Genomic DNA, 15,985 nt, shown 5'->3' on the forward strand with positions numbered 1-15,985 from the left:
ACGGGCCGAGGGGCGGGGGCCCCTGGGAGGCGGAGCTGGGGTGGGGGGAGCTGCCACTGGGCCCCTCCCGGGCGCCTCTGCAGCTCTGGGCCAGATGCGCGCAGCTGGCTGCTCTGGGCACCCTGGCGCGCCTGGGCACATGGCCACCAAGTCTCCAAGGCACCGGACGTTTCTCAGGGGCAGGCTCTGGGCGGGCGGGGGGGAGGGGGCATCCAGGGGCCCCCTGGCCCCCTTCCCCGCGCTGGGTCTCATTGGTGAGTAACTGGGCGCAGCCCTCCTGTCCCAAGTCCCTCCAGCCTCCCTCCTGCCATCCCTGCACTCCTAGTGAACCGGTTCCCTTCCTGGGAACTTAAGTGGGCTTCAGCCCCTGGAGAGCTCAGAGTTGGGGGAAAAGTGATCCCCGCATGGCCCTGTCAGCATCAGGCCCTAGGAGCCTGACCTGGGAGGAGCACACATCTGTGGGGCCCCAGAAGACTGTTCCTCTGCTCCTTTCCCAAGAAAGGAGGCCATGTGGTGCTCTGAGACCCTGTCTTTACCAAGGAAGGAGGCCATGTGGGGGGGACTGAACCCCCTTCCCCTTTCCCAAGAAAGGAGACCATGTGTGCTCTGAGCCCCCATCCCCTTCCCCAAAAAGGGAGGCCATGTGGCACCCTGTGCCCCCATTGCTTTTACCAAGGAAGGAGGCCACATGTGGGGGGGTCTGAGCCCCCATCCCCTTTACCAAGGAAGGAGGCCACTTGTGGGGGGGTCTGAGTCCCATCCCCTTTACCAAGGAAGGAGGCCACGTGGGGAGGGAGTCTGAGTCCCATCCCCTTTACCAAGGAAGGAGGCCACATGTGGGGGGGTCTGAGCCCCATCCCCTTTACCAAGGAAGGAGGCCACATGTGGGGGGGTCTGAGCCCCATCCCCTTTACCAAGGAAGGAGGCCACATGTGGGGGGGTCTGAGCCCCATCCCCTTTACCAAGGAAGGAGGCCACATGTGGGGGAGTCTGAGTCCCATCCCCTTTACCAAGGAAGGAGGCCACATGTGGGGGGGTCTGAGCCCCATCCCCTTTACCAAGGAAGGAGGCCACATGTGGGGGGGTCTGAGCCCCATCCCCTTTACCAAGGAAGGAGGCCACATGTGGGGGGGTCTGAGTCCCATCCCCTTTACCAAGGAAAGAGGCCACGTGGGGGGGGGGTCTGAGTTCCATCCCCTTTACCAAGGAAGGAGGCCACGTGGGGAGGGGGTCTGAGCCCCATCCCCTTTACCAAGGAAGGAAACCATGTGTGTGGGGGTCTGAGTCCCATCCCCTTTACCAAGGAAGGAGGCCACGTGGGGAGGGGGTCTGAGCCCCATTCCCCTTACCAAGGAAGGAGGCCATGTGGGCTCTGGGTCTCTTACCCTCTTTCTCAAAGAGGAGTCTGCATAGTGACTGAGCCTGAGCCCCCCATCCTTTTCCCGAAGGAGGGAAGTCACACACGGTGCCCCAGACCCCTAACTCCTTTACTCAGGAGAGAAGTCACATGGTTCTTTCTTTCCTTCCCATCCCAGAAAGCCCACGTGGTAACAGAAGCCCCTTTCCCCAGGCCCCATGTTCAAGCTCCAGGCCATTTCTACTGGAGGGAAGTGCTTTCTGCCAAATCCACATGGATCTTGGGCTCAAAGACCTTAGCCCTTGAATCTATCCTTCATCCCTGATGGTCCCAGAAGCCCTTTCCATAGCCCTTTCTCTCCTATCCAGACCACAGTGTCCACCCAGCCCAGCCCAGCTCAGTGGGCCTTGGGCTCTGGCACACAGGATCTCCTCGTGTCCCTTTGGAAGGAAAGGAGCCCCATATTTGGGCCTTCCAGAGTCTAAACAGCGTCCCAACTTGCCTAGCTCCCATTTCCAGATGAGACTTGAATGTCTCCTCCTCCCCCCATTTTAAAAGCAGCTTAATTACCCCTTTTCTGAGTCATGATTTTTCTAGGCTTTTGTCTGTTCTCCCCAAGTAGATACCAGCACTCCAGAAAGGTCTCTCTCTCTCTCTCTCTCTCTCTCTCTCTCTCTCTCTCTCTCTCTCTCTCTCTGACTGGACAGCTGATCTCTGAAAATAGCTGCACTATGTTCCAAGGACATGAAAACTAGAAGGGGACCTGTGATTTCCCAAGTGCTCCCAGAAGCACCTTCTACCCCTGTGGCATAGTCTTAGCCAAGGCTGCCTGTGAGTTTAATTGGCTTCCTTTTCTAGACCTCGGTTTCCTCATCTGTAAAATTAGAGGCTTGTGCTTAGAGGATCTCAGAGATCTCTTCTAGCTCTAAATTCTGTGATCTTAAGAAGGAATAGATAGGATAAATGAATCAGGAAATGGAAAGCTCCATAGGTCTGGAGCCCACCTCTCCCTCAATTGAACTTTGGGTAATCTGCACCCAATTTCTGGGCTTGCTGCTGTGCCTTGAGAACCCTAAAAACACCCCAAATCTCAGAAGTTGGAGAACAAAGTTTGAGCTCAGCTAAAACTTCCAATGTCCAAGGCCCTTAATTCTCTTGTCTAAAAAGGAGTGGGAGGAAATGCCCTCTGCGGTCACTCCTGGTCCTAAATTCTATGGTCCTGAAATCCATTTTGCCAAATCTCTCAAACCATTTTCCTGTGCGTCAAGTCCAGCCTTGAATAATAGAGATAATTACACCCCCACTTTGGGGCTGGGAGGGTAAAAGACCCGTTGATTGGAGCGGTATTCAGCTTGAGAAGAAAAGGTCCTTACAAACAACAGGCAGCTGATTTCTCCTACACAGTCACTTCCAGCCTGTTTGCTATTGTGTAGTTTGGTTAAATGGGGGTCTGGGAGTGAATGCCCCCTGCTAGAGCTCTTAAGCACAAACTCTTTAAGCAGCGAGGGAGAGAAAGAGAGAGGTGTGTGTTAGGAACTTGAGTAAAGGGAAATCATGAAGCAGTCATTTTCTGGTCAGCATGGTGGCCAGGCCTGCTGGGATGCTGGACAGAGTGATGTTGGAGGAAGTTGTGTCCTGGAAACTGACTGTGGGGGCGGCCATGGCAACAGCATCTGACTTCCCCTGGATCGTGCCTCTACACGTGCCCGTGGACCACTGGACGCTGTCCAAGAGGGCTCCTGTGAGATCCTTTCGGGCAAGGCTTCTTAACCAGGGGCCCCCAGCCTGGACTTTAAGGGATCCGTGAATTTGGAAGGGAAAACAAAATTACATTTCTATTTTCCCTAATCTGAATTGAATATTTCCTTCTGTTATGAACCTGAAAACATCTGAGACGGGGTCTCTAATCTTCACCAGACTGCCCAAAGAATGGGATGGATAGGGGTATCTATGAGCCAAAAAAGTCTTTAAGAAGCCTGCTTTAACCCAATCCTTTCATTTTACAGAAATGACCTGAAGAAAGATGATTTCAATATCAGATGTTCTCATGAGATACGAGTTCTGGGAGGTCAAGGTTAGCCCAGTGTAGGGTTAGCCTAATACAAGGATAGCCCAGTGCAAGGTGAGCCCAGTGTAGAATTAGCCCAGTACAAGGATAGCCCAGTGCAAGGTGAGCCCAGTGTAGGGTTAGCCTAATACAAGGATAGCCCAGTGCAAGGTGAGCCCAGTGTAGGGTTAGCCTAATACAAGGATAGCCCAGTGCAAGGTTAGCCCAGTGTAGAATTAGCCCAGTACAAGGATAGCCCAGTGCAAGGTGAGCCCAGTGTAGGGTTAGCCTAATACAAGGATAGCCCAGTGCAAGGTGAGCCCAGTGTAGGGTTAGCCTAATACAAGGATAGCCCAGTGCAAGTGAGCCCAGTGTAGGGTTAGCCTAATACAAGGATAGCCCAGTGCAAGGTGAGCCCAGTGTAGAATTAGCCCAGTACAAGGATAGCCCAGTGCAAGGTGAGCCCAGTTTAGGGTTAGCCTAATACAAGGATAGCCCAGTGCAAGGTGAGCCCAGTGTAGGGTTAGCCTAATACAAGGATAGCCCAGTGCAAGGTGAGCCCAGTGTAGGGTTAGCCTAATACAAGGATAGCCCAGTGCAAGGTTAGCCCAGTGTAGGGTTAGCCTAATACAAGGATAGCCCAGTACAAAATTAGTCCAGTGTAGGGTTAGGCTAGTACAAGGATAGCCCAGTGCAAGGTTAGCACAGTGTAGGCTTAGCCTAATACAAGGATAGCCCAGGACAAAATTAGTCCAGTGTAGGGTTAGGCTAGTACAAGGATAGCCCAGTGCAAGGTTAGCCCAGTGTAGGGTTAGCCTAATACAAGGATAGCCCAGTGCAAGGTTAGCCCAATGTAGAGTTAGCCTAGTACAAGGATAGCCCAGTGCAAGGTTGGCCCAGGGAAGGGTTAGCTTAGTACAAGATTAGCTCAGTGTAGGGTTAGCCCAGTGCAGTTAGAGAAGAAAAAGCACAGATTTTGAATTTGGGGTTCTGTTTCTGGGTGTGAGAGAATGGGAAAAACTGTCACTCCCTCATACTTTAAGGCTACAACCAAAAGAGGACTTCTATCCAGATCTGTGCCCTTTGACCATTTTCTTCTGTAATAGTAGAGTAGCCTCCAGGGGACTCCAGCCTAGGGAGATTTGCAAAGGAAAAGCCAGAGGAATCTGAGTCTGGCCAGCCCCCAGCACGGGAGCCTCCTGAGACCATGGGGAGGCAGGCCCTTAGCTAGCTCCCTTCTCTGAGCTAAATGGACATGCCCAGAGCTTCAGGGGAATCAGTATTTCAGATTTTCTAGATCTCCTTGGAGGAGGGGGAGAATAAGTCTTAGCTAAGGGTATACAGGCTGGAGTGCAGTGCCTTTGCCCTCAGGGAAATTCCCTTCTATGGGGAAATAGTCTTGGGGACTGATAGGGAAATATCAAGATTTTTCCTTGGGGGGGGTGGAGAAGAGCTGCAAAGTAAAAAGGACTTAGAGTTAAGGGGTGGGGGGGAGGGAGAGGTGTGGAATTCCAGCTCTGCCCCGTCTGACCTCCATGACCTTGTTTGGACCTCACCTTTCTCTTCTGTGAAATGGGGGAGTAAATCAGTAGATTGTAAGATCCTATCTTTTTCTTTTTTATTAAATACCTACCATAAGCCAGACCCTGACTGGAGCTACCAATACAAGGGGCCTAGATCCTAAAGTTCATTTTTATTCTGAGCTTAACAAACAGCAGACAGATGGGCAGCTGTGTCTGTGTAATAGAACAGAAAAAGGACTGTCCGTGAAACCAGATATTTGTTATGTTCAGTTTGCTTTTCTTTTAAATACACCAGAAGTTTAGCCTGCAGCTTTGAAAGTTAAAGGAACTCAGTGTCTCATGGGGGAGATGTCCAGAGACAAGAATGGTAGCCAGGCAAAGGCAGGGGTGTTTTGTTTGGGAAATTCCAGGGCTAGTCCCAGAGTGCTGGGGCACTAGGTAGACAAAAGGTAATCTGGGTTTGATTATGTGGTTGGTAGGACGACTGTAGCAGGAATCCCACTGGAGAGCAGAATGGTAGGGCTGGAGTAGTCTTGATGATGTAGAGAGCGGACTGATAGGGCTGGGGCAACTTTGACAAGATGGAGAGTGGAACTGATAGGGCTGGGTGACCTTAACGAGGTAGAGAGCGGACTGATAGGGCCAGGACGGCTTTGACAAGATGGAGAGTGGAACTGATAGGGCTGGGTGACCTTAACGAGGTAGAGAGCGGACTGATAGGGCCAGGACGGCTTTCACAAGATGGAGAGTGGAACTGATAGGGCAGGGACAGCTTTGACAAGATGGAGAATGGAACTGATAGGGCTGGGTGACCTTAATGAGGTAGAGAGCGGACTGATAGGGCTGGGGCAACTTTGACAAGATGGAGAGTGGAACTGATAGGGCTGGGTGACCTTAATGAGGTAGAGAGCGGACTGATAGGGCCAGGACGGCTTTGACAAGATGGAGAGTGGAACTGATAGGGCGGAGGTGACTTTGATGGTGTAGAGAGCGGACTGATAGGGCTGGGGCAATTTTGACAAGATGGAGAGTGGAACTGATAGGACCGGGGAAACCTTGATGGTGTAGAGAGCGGAGTAGGGCTGGAGTGGTCTGGACTTGGTGACCTCTCTACCCACCCGAAGCCCAGCTTAGAGCTTGAGTGCTGCATCGGAGGTCCTTGTGGGGAGTTAGTATTAGTGTCTGGGCTGCCTCTGTTAAGACTGCCAGCAACCAGAAGGTCTTCACGGTACTGGAAGCCCAGGAAAAACTAGACTAATTTTGGTCATTGAATATCTCCCGCCTGACTACCTGCATTCACACCTGAACAAAAGCATAAAGCTGTTTATTTTCTTCTCTTTGTTCCAGGGTCCGTGAGGAAAACAAGGCAGGCTTATGATGAATTTCCAGTCATTTCAGGTATGGGTCAGCGGCGTGTAATTTAACCCAGGTTGTGAGGGAATCGAATACTTGGCCGAGGATGAAAACCACAGTCTGATTGGGCACAGCTCATATGCTCTGATGGGTTAAAGGATTTACCTGAGGCCACGTGAACATTCTTCTAGATATTTAAGATGTTGGGAAAATGTGCTTGGCGGCGGGATCATTGTAGCACAAAAACTGCCTAAAACTGAACAGCAAGGACTCTCATTAAAAAAATAAAAATAAAAGCTCATTAGAGCATCATTTCCCACCTCCATCAGATATTCTGAAAATGTGAGTTTCCAGGTAAAGAACTTAGCACTTTTAGTGTCAGTGCCTGGGGCTTTTTTTGAATCTTTTCAGAAATGTAGACCATTTCCCTGACAGAATAAGTAGAGTATTAGGAGAATGACTACCTTTTCTTGAAGATTGATTGCTATGATCAGTCACTGGAGCTATGACATGCAGTGAGGTTGGGTTCTCAAGGATGACTGAAGTTTGTAGAACTTGGGCCTCTTCCCTAAATGAGCCCCAGGCCTTTCTGGTTGTTCTTGTTTTATGCTTTATCTACACAAAATCTTGTATAGGATGAGATATCTATGCCCAGAGGGAAGTCAGGTGAGCGAATGGGCTTCTTTTCCTAGTGACTACTTCTTTCCTGGGGTCTGAGTCCCTGGAAAGCACCACATCCCCCCTTGTAAACGGTTTTCCTTAGCCTTTCCTGCTGTTGACCCTTGACTTCTTGGCTATAAGATGGAAGCCTGGAGGCCCGGGTCACTAGTTAACCAAGTTAAATGGGCCCTGAGAGGGACAGGGTAGAACCAAGGGCCTTCTACGGGGAGATGGTCATGGGGACTAAGGGAAATATCCAGATTTTTCTTTGGGGTTGGAGATTTTGTCATTGAATATCTCCCGCCTGACTTCCCGCAAGGGCCAAGGTTTTATCACCGTAGCTCATGCTGAGCTTGGCTTTGGGACATTCCAGCCCATGGCCTTTACTGAAAGTTCTCATTGCCAGAAACTCAATGGCCAAGATCAGTGAGCCCCCCCCCAAAAAAAAAAAGATCTGGAGAAATGGGGGGAAACAGCTCCCCTCTGCCTTAAGTTTGCAGGATATTTTTATGCTGCAGTTTGACTATAAGGATAGGAGATGAGTTTGGGAAGGAAACCCCCAGAAGTCCCTGAATGTTATCTGAAACAATCAACCAAGCAGAGAACCATAGAGAATTCCGCCTGCCCCCTGTGCTTACCACTCATTACTCTTTTCCATAGACCCAAAGGATAACGAATGATGTTTTTCCTTTGCCAGCTCTGGACCTTGGATGAGAGAGAAGCAGCGAAAGCTTGTCGTCGATGCCGAGACAATGAGGCAGTGGCCGCCGAAGGGCTTCTGGGAGCCTGGGAGGAGAGAATGTGGAGATGAGGCTCTTGAGGCTAAATGACAAGGTCAAGGTCTCTGGGTAACTGGGGCAGAACTAGGTTGGGACCTGTCATTCCATTACTGTACCCTCCGCCATACACTGTGAAGTTCTTACCTGGGAAGGAGCCTTTCCTTGGGGAATTTCTCTGCAATTCCGGTTAGGAAAGCATATGGCCACGGCATCCTTAAAAAGCCCAAGATGGCGGAGCCAAGCGTGGCACTGGTCCCATGCCCCAGCTCCCTTCGGGACTGAGCCACAAGAAGTCTTAGGGGCCTGAAGTGAAGGGTGCGTCCCTGGGCGAGGTCACCGCCGGTGGGGCTGGAAATCGGGCCAGAGGCCTTTTGCCTGGAGTCCCGTATTCTTTCTCCTCTGAAACAGACTTCAGCTGCCAACAAGCCCACGGCCACTTTGGGGAGGGAGGCACATCCTGCCTTGAGATCTGGCTATGGCCAGATGCACCCCCAGTTCTAGTGAGAACCTTCAAGGCCGGTTCTTGTCTAGTCCATTTCTCATAGGCCCCTTGCTCTGATTTTCTGAAATGCTCTGGGCACGTGCAGGATTCTAGAGCTAAATGAGAGGCTTTGCTCTGCCCGGGGTGGAGAGGGTAAAGAGAAGATGTGGGCCCTTCCAGGAGAGGGGAAGATCCTGAGGGCAGGCCCGCTTGACCGGCCCTGACCAAAGTGCTTCCCACGTTGTAGATGCTCAGTGAATGCCGGATCCAGAATTCGGAGCTGGATGTCTTGGCAAAGGCAGGGAATTCAGTCAGGGAATCCCTGAATTCGGCCTTGGACGGGTCACTGGCTGCGACCTTGGAGGGGTCACTGGCTGCGACCTTGACCATGGCACTCCTAGCCACAGGCCTGCTTCCTGACCACGCTCCATCCCAACTAAAACTAAACTTTGCATTTACTTTGTATCCAACCATTTTTCTTCCCTTGCTACAGAGAAACTCCTTGGAACTGTTGGGGGAGGGGGGTTATGTCTTTAGTACCTGATGAAAGAAGGTGTTCAATAAATGTTCAATGATTGGTTGGCTGACCCCGAGTCTTGGCTTCCTCATTTGTAAGGTTGGGGAAGAGGGAAAGGGGGCTGAGTCTGGAAGATGCCTTCAGGGTCCTTAGGAGAAGGGAAGGAAACAATCCAAGAACTTGCTTCCAACATCTGTCCACAATTTCAAAGATTGGTATCAGTGGCGAGTATCCCACCTGGGCAGGAATTCTCGGCCTTGCCCACGTGGCTGACATCTCCGCAGGCCGGCGTTTTCACTGGCACCGCAGCCCAGCAGAATCGGGGCAGCTCTGACCATGACCAAAGAGCTAGGTTAATGTTAAGGCCCAGAATGTAAGCTCCCTGGAGGCAGGCCCTGGGTCATTTTTGCCTGACACAGAGGAAGGCTGGGTCTGGGTCCTAGATTGTTCTTAAAGATGGGCAACTCCCTCTACCAGTGTGAGCTGACACCCCAGTAACTCAGAGGCTTAAGAGAAGCCTGGGAGAGCCAAGAGAGGATAGCCAGTCAGTGTTTGTCAGGGGCAGATTCTGAGCCCAGGTTTCCTTGGCCTTGAGGGACTCTATCCCCTAAACCATGTCTAATCAATAAATTCTATTTTTTATTGAAGCTTTTTATTTTCAAAACACATGTATGGATAATTTTCAACATTCACCCTTACAAAACCTTGGCTTCCTAATTTTTTCTCCCTCCCTTTGCCCCAACCCGTCCCTGAGACAGCAAGTAATCCAAAATGTGTTCAATGTATGCAGTTCTGCTCTCCAGATTTCCACAAATATCACACTGCACAAGAAAATCAGATCCAAAAGAGGGTAAAATAAGCAAGAGAAGAAAAACCGAGCAAACAACAAAAAAAGAGTGAGAATGCTAAGTCGTGGTCCACACTCAGTTCCCATAGTCCTCTCTCTGGGTGTAGATGGCTCTCTCCATCACTGGACAATTGGAACTGGCCTGATTCATCTCGTTGTTGAGAAGTCATATGATCAGAACTGATGATCATATAATCTTGTTGCCGAGTACAATGATCTCCTGGTTCTGCTCACTTCCCTCAGCATCAGTTCCCATAAGTCTCTCCAGGCCTCTCTGAAATCCTCCTGCTGCTCGTTTCTTACAGAGCAATAATATTCCATAACATGCATATCCCATAATTGATTCAGCCACTCTCCCAGGGATGGGCATCCACTCAGTTTCCAGTTTCTTACCACTACAGAAAGGTCGTTACTGACATTTTCACTAATGAATCCAATCACTAAATTCTGATGACTCCCCATCACCTTCAGAATCAAATGTAAATCCCATTTGGTTCTGCAAGTTCTTCACAAATCCCCTCCCTCACCCCCTTCCCCTGACCCCTCCCATCCTCTTCAGGCCTCCTGTCCTCTGCTCCACCTCCCCTGGGTGACCCCCGGCCTCTGACTTCCTTGTCTTTCCTCACCTCGGCCCTCTTCTCCATCCTGAGCACCGGCCACACTCGGGATGCTCTCCCCTCTCCTCTTTGCCCCGTGCTTCCCCCAGATTCCAGCCAAGCTCCCACCTTCCCCAGGAGTCCGTCCCAATCCCAGGGGATTTCCAGTGTCCGCCCTATGATTTGTCCTGCTTGTACTTTGTCTGTACCCAGTTGTCAACACGTTGTCTCCCCATCAGGCCAGGCTCCTCTAGGGCAAAAACCATATTTTCCCTTATTTCCCCAGTGCTTAAGCCCAGTGTCTGGCACGTAGTAAGCTTTCTGGCTTAGTGGACGAATGAGTGAGAAGTTAAGACAGAAAGCAGCTGATGTAGGCAGGGGACCCTCAGCTGGAGCAGGTCTGGGATTGTGCCTTCCCAGCTGTGAGACCCTGGCCTTCCCTTCCACGGGGGATGGCGACCCTTCACCCCAACCTGTACCACAGAGTCTCTCAGCACGCCTCAGAGATTGGCATCTGGGAGTGAGCTGCAGCTGAGGTGAAGGAAACCCTTGGGGGAGCCTCAGGGCTTAGGGATCCCCAAAAGCAAACTTATGGGTGGCAACTTAAAACCGACAGCGGGAGGGTGTGGGCTGAGAAGTGGGCAGAGGGAAGCGGAGGCCCGGCCAGCAAATGACGTGTGGAGGGGTACCTGCTGCTTTCCCAGCAATGCTGCAGGACACGCAGGATTCCGAGGCTAATGCGATTTTTCTCCCTCTTTACACTGAGCCAAAGGGGCTGAGAGGCACACTGGTGGTCAGAGCCGCAGCTGTCTTCTCAAATGGTACCTGGGTTAACGAGTCACCAAATCCTTTTGTTTGGGCCTTTCAGACAAAGCTTCCTTATTCCTCCGTCTCTGGCTTAATTACAAATGGGTTGCGATCCAAAAGTTAGCGTGTTAGGTCAGTTGTTTGGAACTTGATAAACATTTTCCCATAGAAACAATGGTCTGCATGGTTCCCAAGCTGCCCAGCGAATGCCCGTGTAACCCGTAACACAAGTGGTCGTGCCCAGGGACCCTCAGCATCCAGCAGAACAGTGTTTCTATGGGAAAAAATGCACGCCGTGTTCCACGTTGGCTGCCAAGAACACCACGTCTCTGCCGACGTCATGGGATCGTGGCCCCCTTTCCAGCTTGTCCGCTCCCATACTCCAGCTCTCCCAGCTCCAAGATGGTGGCTGGATTCTGGACCGGGGAAGGGAAGAACACAATGGGAGCTGGGGGTGGGGGAAGGTACAAAGGCAACCCCGTGAGGTAAGAGAATTGGGAGCTTTGTGAATACTTCTCACATTCTCCCTGTTTCTTTCAAGGTTCAGAGGGCCCATTCACTAAAAAAAAAATGTCCTCAATATCCCCAGCTCCAGCTGAAAATGTTCTCTCCCTCATGGACTCATAAAGCTCAAGCTAGGAGGGGTCTTGGAGGCCATCAAATTTAATTCCTTCAAAGGACTGGTGAGGAAAATGAAGTCCAAAAAGAAGGGATGTGGCCGGGGTGACAAGGCAGTCAACATCAGAGGCAGGATTGGAACCCAGGACCTCTGATTCCAAAGTCAGGGCTTTTTTGCATTGTGCTTCATGACCAGAGGGCAAGACCAAGCCATGTGCAAACACAAGTCCTAAAAGAATCTAAATAAGAATGATTTCCAGGCAACTAGAACTGATGAGGAGCTGGATGAACTGTTTCCCAAGAGGTGACCATAGACCCAAAGTTCTTCCTGTTGCTGCAGGAAAATGGGTATGTAAGGAATGGGCTGAAAGCCTGGTTCTGTTACCCACAGACCTCCAAGATGCCATCTTTGAGACCTTGCTGCCTACCCTGCATCCTAAGAATTTTCAATATGATGGGCTCTTAGTAAGCAGGCAAAAGACTCTGACATGTCCAAAGAAGTCCCAGGTGTGGAGTATGGGGACTGGGTCCCAATCCTGCCTCCCTTCTGATTTTTTTTAATGACTCCTTGAGTCCATGACTTCCCCATCCAGACCTCATTTTCTCCACTTCTGGCCCGAGAGATTTGCTTTGGATGACTCCCAGAGATCCTTCCAGGCCAAGTGTTCCATGATCCTTTGTCCAATAGTAGAGCTCAAAGGCTCAGAGATTTAGAGCTGAAAGGAACCTGGGGTCCCATCGACCAATGTGCTCATTCCACAAATGAGGAAACTGAGACCCAGAAGAATAAAGTGCCTTAGCCCTTGCCCTTTTGTCTGCTTCTCTCCTTGACCTCATTTTCCTCTACCACAGATCAAGTTTCCTTGTGTCCAAGGTGGGACCCATGGCGGGAGCAAGCTCCCTCAGGAGAACAGTTGCCATTTCTCTGGAGCCTGACATACAAGAGACAGCTGGTGACCACCAGTGATTGTGGACCTGGCCCTGGCGTCCCCGGGCTGGCCAGCAGCAGCAGCAGCAGCTCATCACTTCCTTTCCTGTGCTGCAGGAGTTAGCCCTGGAAGTCGGAGTGGCCAGCAGCTCACATGGTCTGGAGCCTGGGATTCCTTCAGACTTTGTAACCAGCCCCAGGGGCAGCAGCCCAAGAAGGCCCTTGCTCTGCCCCTTCTTCAGTTTTTCCTCCCTTCACCCTTGTAAGGAATATGGTTATCTCTCTCTTTCTGTTTATCTCTGTCTCTATCTCTCTCATTTATCTCTATTATTTCTATGTCTCTGATTCTGTCTCTGTCTCTCTTTCTTTGTCTCTATCTTCTCTTTAATCTCTATTATTTCTCTGTCTCTAATTCTGTCTCTGTCTCTCTTTCTTTGTCTCTATCTTCTCTTTAATCTCTATTATTTCTCTGTCTCTGACTCTATCTCTATCTCTCTGTCACTGTCTTTTTGTCTTTCTGTCTCTTTGCCTCTGCCTGTCTGTCGTTTTTTGTTTCTGTCAGTCTCTTTTTCTTTCTCTGTCTCTATCTGTCTGTCCCTTTCTGTCTCTCACTGTCTCTGCCTCTCTCTGTCTTTCACACACACACACTCCCTCCCTCCCTATGTGTGGAGCCTTGAGGTACACAAGGTATGCCTTTGTGGGTCTTTAGAGAACCAAAATGGTGGGACTTGATGTGCCCAAAAACCTGAAGCAAGATTGGGGGATCACCCCAAGTCAGGCTATCAGAGCCCTTCATCCTGTCGGGGAGGAGAGAAGTTGGAACAGAGAAGAGTTTCTCTTTCCCCCTTCCCGTGGCCGCCCTGCTGAGAGAAGGGGTAGCATGAGCCAAGGGATGCCAGGCAAAGGAGGCGAGCTCGGGGTCTCTGTCCAACAAGCCACCGGGTGAGGGCAGCTGCTCTGACATCTGCACAATGGCATCATCCCCCCACTCCATTGTGCCACACCCGAGGGCTCACCAACGAATGAGGCCCTGCCTCCCACAGCCCCCCACCCCCTCACACTGGTTGTCACACTTTCCTACTCCTTTCTCAGACCACGACCATCCCCAACAGAGGTAACACTGGGAGGGTCAGACTGGGGTGGTGCACCCCCTGCCCCAGTCATTTCCTCAGAGCTCCCTTCAGTCTAGCCCGAGTGTAATAAAGCCCATAAGTGAATGAGAGCTGGGCAGAGGGAGCGGGGTTTGGCCCAGATGTCTGGTTTCGCGGTGACCCATGATCTTCTGTAACCCAAAGGAAGCAGACGCAGATCAGTGATGCTGACGGGTCCCACCTCAGTGCCTCCTGCCCAGAGTTGGGGGGTAGGGATTTGTCCCACTGGAAGCTGAGTGCTTTGGGCCAACTTTAGCCCCTTGAACCTGACTTTGGCAGGTTCTCCCTGCTCTCCCAGTTGGGGTTTTTCACATGATTGTTGTTCTCACAAAATGATTGTTTTCCAAATCCTGCCTTGTGGCTTTCAAAGGGCCTGGCAGCCAGTGTTCCTTTTGATCACCAATAAATAGGGGATGGATAATCCGCCCGTTCTCATTCTACCTGTAAACATCTAAAGGGGAAGAAACTGAGGCTTGAGCCACCCGGCTCATCAGCAGTCAGGCCGAGGCTCCGCTTGTGTGTCAGCCAGACCGGGCTCTTTCCATTGCTTAATGCAATTAGGGCAGCTCGAAACTCGTTACTTTCAATTAAGGCTGTGGATTGCACTTTCTATCCTTTTGTTACCATGTGGGCCCCAAATGAAATCCTGGCCAATCAAGAGGCAGGATGACAGGCAGCCCAGATCCAAAAAGGGCTTGACAGGTGAGAACATTGGATTGACTTTAATAAAATTAAATCACATGGGATTGGATGTCAACTGCACCTCACCCTTGGACTTTTGAAAACCGACCTCACAAGTAGGAGACAAGGAAGCAGTCTGTGGAAAAGTCAGGGGGAAGGGGGGGAGGCAGCTTTCTGCAGCAGGGGGAGAGTTTGTCTTGGGAAAACTTGACTTCAAGTTCCCCTTCTCACACAGGGACTAGGAGACTGGACACAAGTCACACAACCTCTTCATGCCCCAAACAAGTCTCAAACACTATAAGTTACCAGCTGTCCCTGCTCCGGACAAAAAACCAAGTCCAAAGGCCAAAAAAGTGGCTTCAGCTTTTAGTGAAGTGTAGGAACCAGCCAGTGTAGGAACCAACCTGCGAATGTGGGGCATATCTGTCCCTGGGTGTGATAAGGCAATCAGAAAAGCCAATGGGATCCTTGTCTATAAAGAGAAGGGGATCGTCCAGAGATGGAGAGTGCAGGCCCTGCCTGCCCCTATATATATATAGGCACATGGAGCCTGAATTATTTTGAACAAATCACTTAACTTCTCAGTGAAGTATCTCCCTGTAACTCTCCATAAATCACAGCTGCTCTGACATCTGCACAATGGCATCATCCCCCCACTCCATTGTGCCACATCATATATATATATATATATATATATATATATATATATATATATATATATAATATATATATATATATATTATAGAGAGCCTTAAGTTAGGAAACAATTAGTGAAGTCCTTCACAGAACTAGATCTGCTGGTCATTGATTCTTTTTTTCTCAATACTATTTTATTTTCCCAAATACATGTAAAGGTAGTTTGCAATATTCATTTTTGTAAGATTTTGTGCTCCAACATTTTCTCCCTCCTTCCTTTGCCTCTCCCCTCCCTAAGACAGTGAACAATCTCATATAAGTTAAACATGTACAATCCCTTTAAACATAACTCCATATGTGTTATATTATAAGAGAAAAATCAGTCCAAAAGGGGAAAAAAACATGAGTAAGGGAAAACAAACAAAAAAGATAAAAATACTATGCTTTGATGTAATGTTTGGGCTGGCTTTCTGGAGGTCCTCTGGAAGGGCCTTGGAATCAGCAGGATAGACACGAGAGTGGACAAGAATAGAGTCCAAAGTCTTTATTGTCTCCTACACAGTCTGGGTCTGTCATAGTCTTTTAATCTTCTCTTGTTGGGATGTTCTTAGGATCTCTGGGAACAGCCTTCATTTCAGTTCAGTAATCACCATAAGTGCAGGCAGGGATTAAAATCCAAATCCTTTATTGTCTCTTTCCAGGTCTTGTCTCCCTTCCTGCGGCCCGGTTAGCTTTCTTATAGTCCAGATCCTTTATTATCTCCTTCCTGGGGCTGGGCAGCTTTCTGGAGAGCCTTTCAGACTGGCCTTGGTTCCGAGAGCTTGAGTTCCCGCCTGCCTTCTCCAGCTTCTGAATCTCCCCACTGAATCCTGGCTGACGCTCCAAGCTTATATATGCTCTCTTAGCAAAGGTGTGAATCTTGTGGAACTCTAGTAAGTACTAAGTACATGTACTGAACTAGAGAACTGTTAAGCACCCGGCTAAATAACCATTATCTCTCTCAA

At 50.0% G+C, this 15,985-nt stretch overlaps 2 long non-coding RNA genes and 1 other non-coding gene across 3 annotated transcripts; 2 read left to right on the forward strand and 1 right to left on the reverse strand.

Annotated features, from left to right (window-relative positions):
- Window positions 1-2,194: 2,194 nt before the first annotated feature.
- Window positions 2,195-4,189, forward strand: LOC127564685 (uncharacterized). The gene is made up of 3 exons (XR_007954333.1): window positions 2,195-3,623; window positions 3,815-3,862; window positions 3,911-4,189. It is a non-coding gene; the product is annotated as an uncharacterized LOC127564685 (long non-coding RNA).
- Window positions 4,190-5,012: 823 nt separating this feature from the next.
- On the reverse strand, window positions 5,013-5,835 carry LOC127564684 (uncharacterized). Its single transcript, XR_007954332.1, has 2 exons — window positions 5,741-5,835; window positions 5,013-5,619 (listed from the first exon to the last, which is right to left on the reverse strand). It is a non-coding gene; the product is annotated as an uncharacterized LOC127564684 (long non-coding RNA).
- Window positions 5,836-6,377: 542 nt separating this feature from the next.
- Window positions 6,378-6,454, forward strand: LOC127539515 (small nucleolar RNA SNORD93). Its single transcript, XR_007947950.1, has one exon. It is a non-coding gene; the product is annotated as a small nucleolar RNA SNORD93 (small nucleolar RNA).
- The last annotated feature ends 9,531 nt before the right edge of the window (window positions 6,455-15,985 follow it).

Source organism: Antechinus flavipes, chromosome 5 (genome assembly GCF_016432865.1).
Source record: "Antechinus flavipes isolate AdamAnt ecotype Samford, QLD, Australia chromosome 5, AdamAnt_v2, whole genome shotgun sequence".
Taxonomy (NCBI): domain Eukaryota; kingdom Metazoa; phylum Chordata; class Mammalia; order Dasyuromorphia; family Dasyuridae; genus Antechinus; species Antechinus flavipes.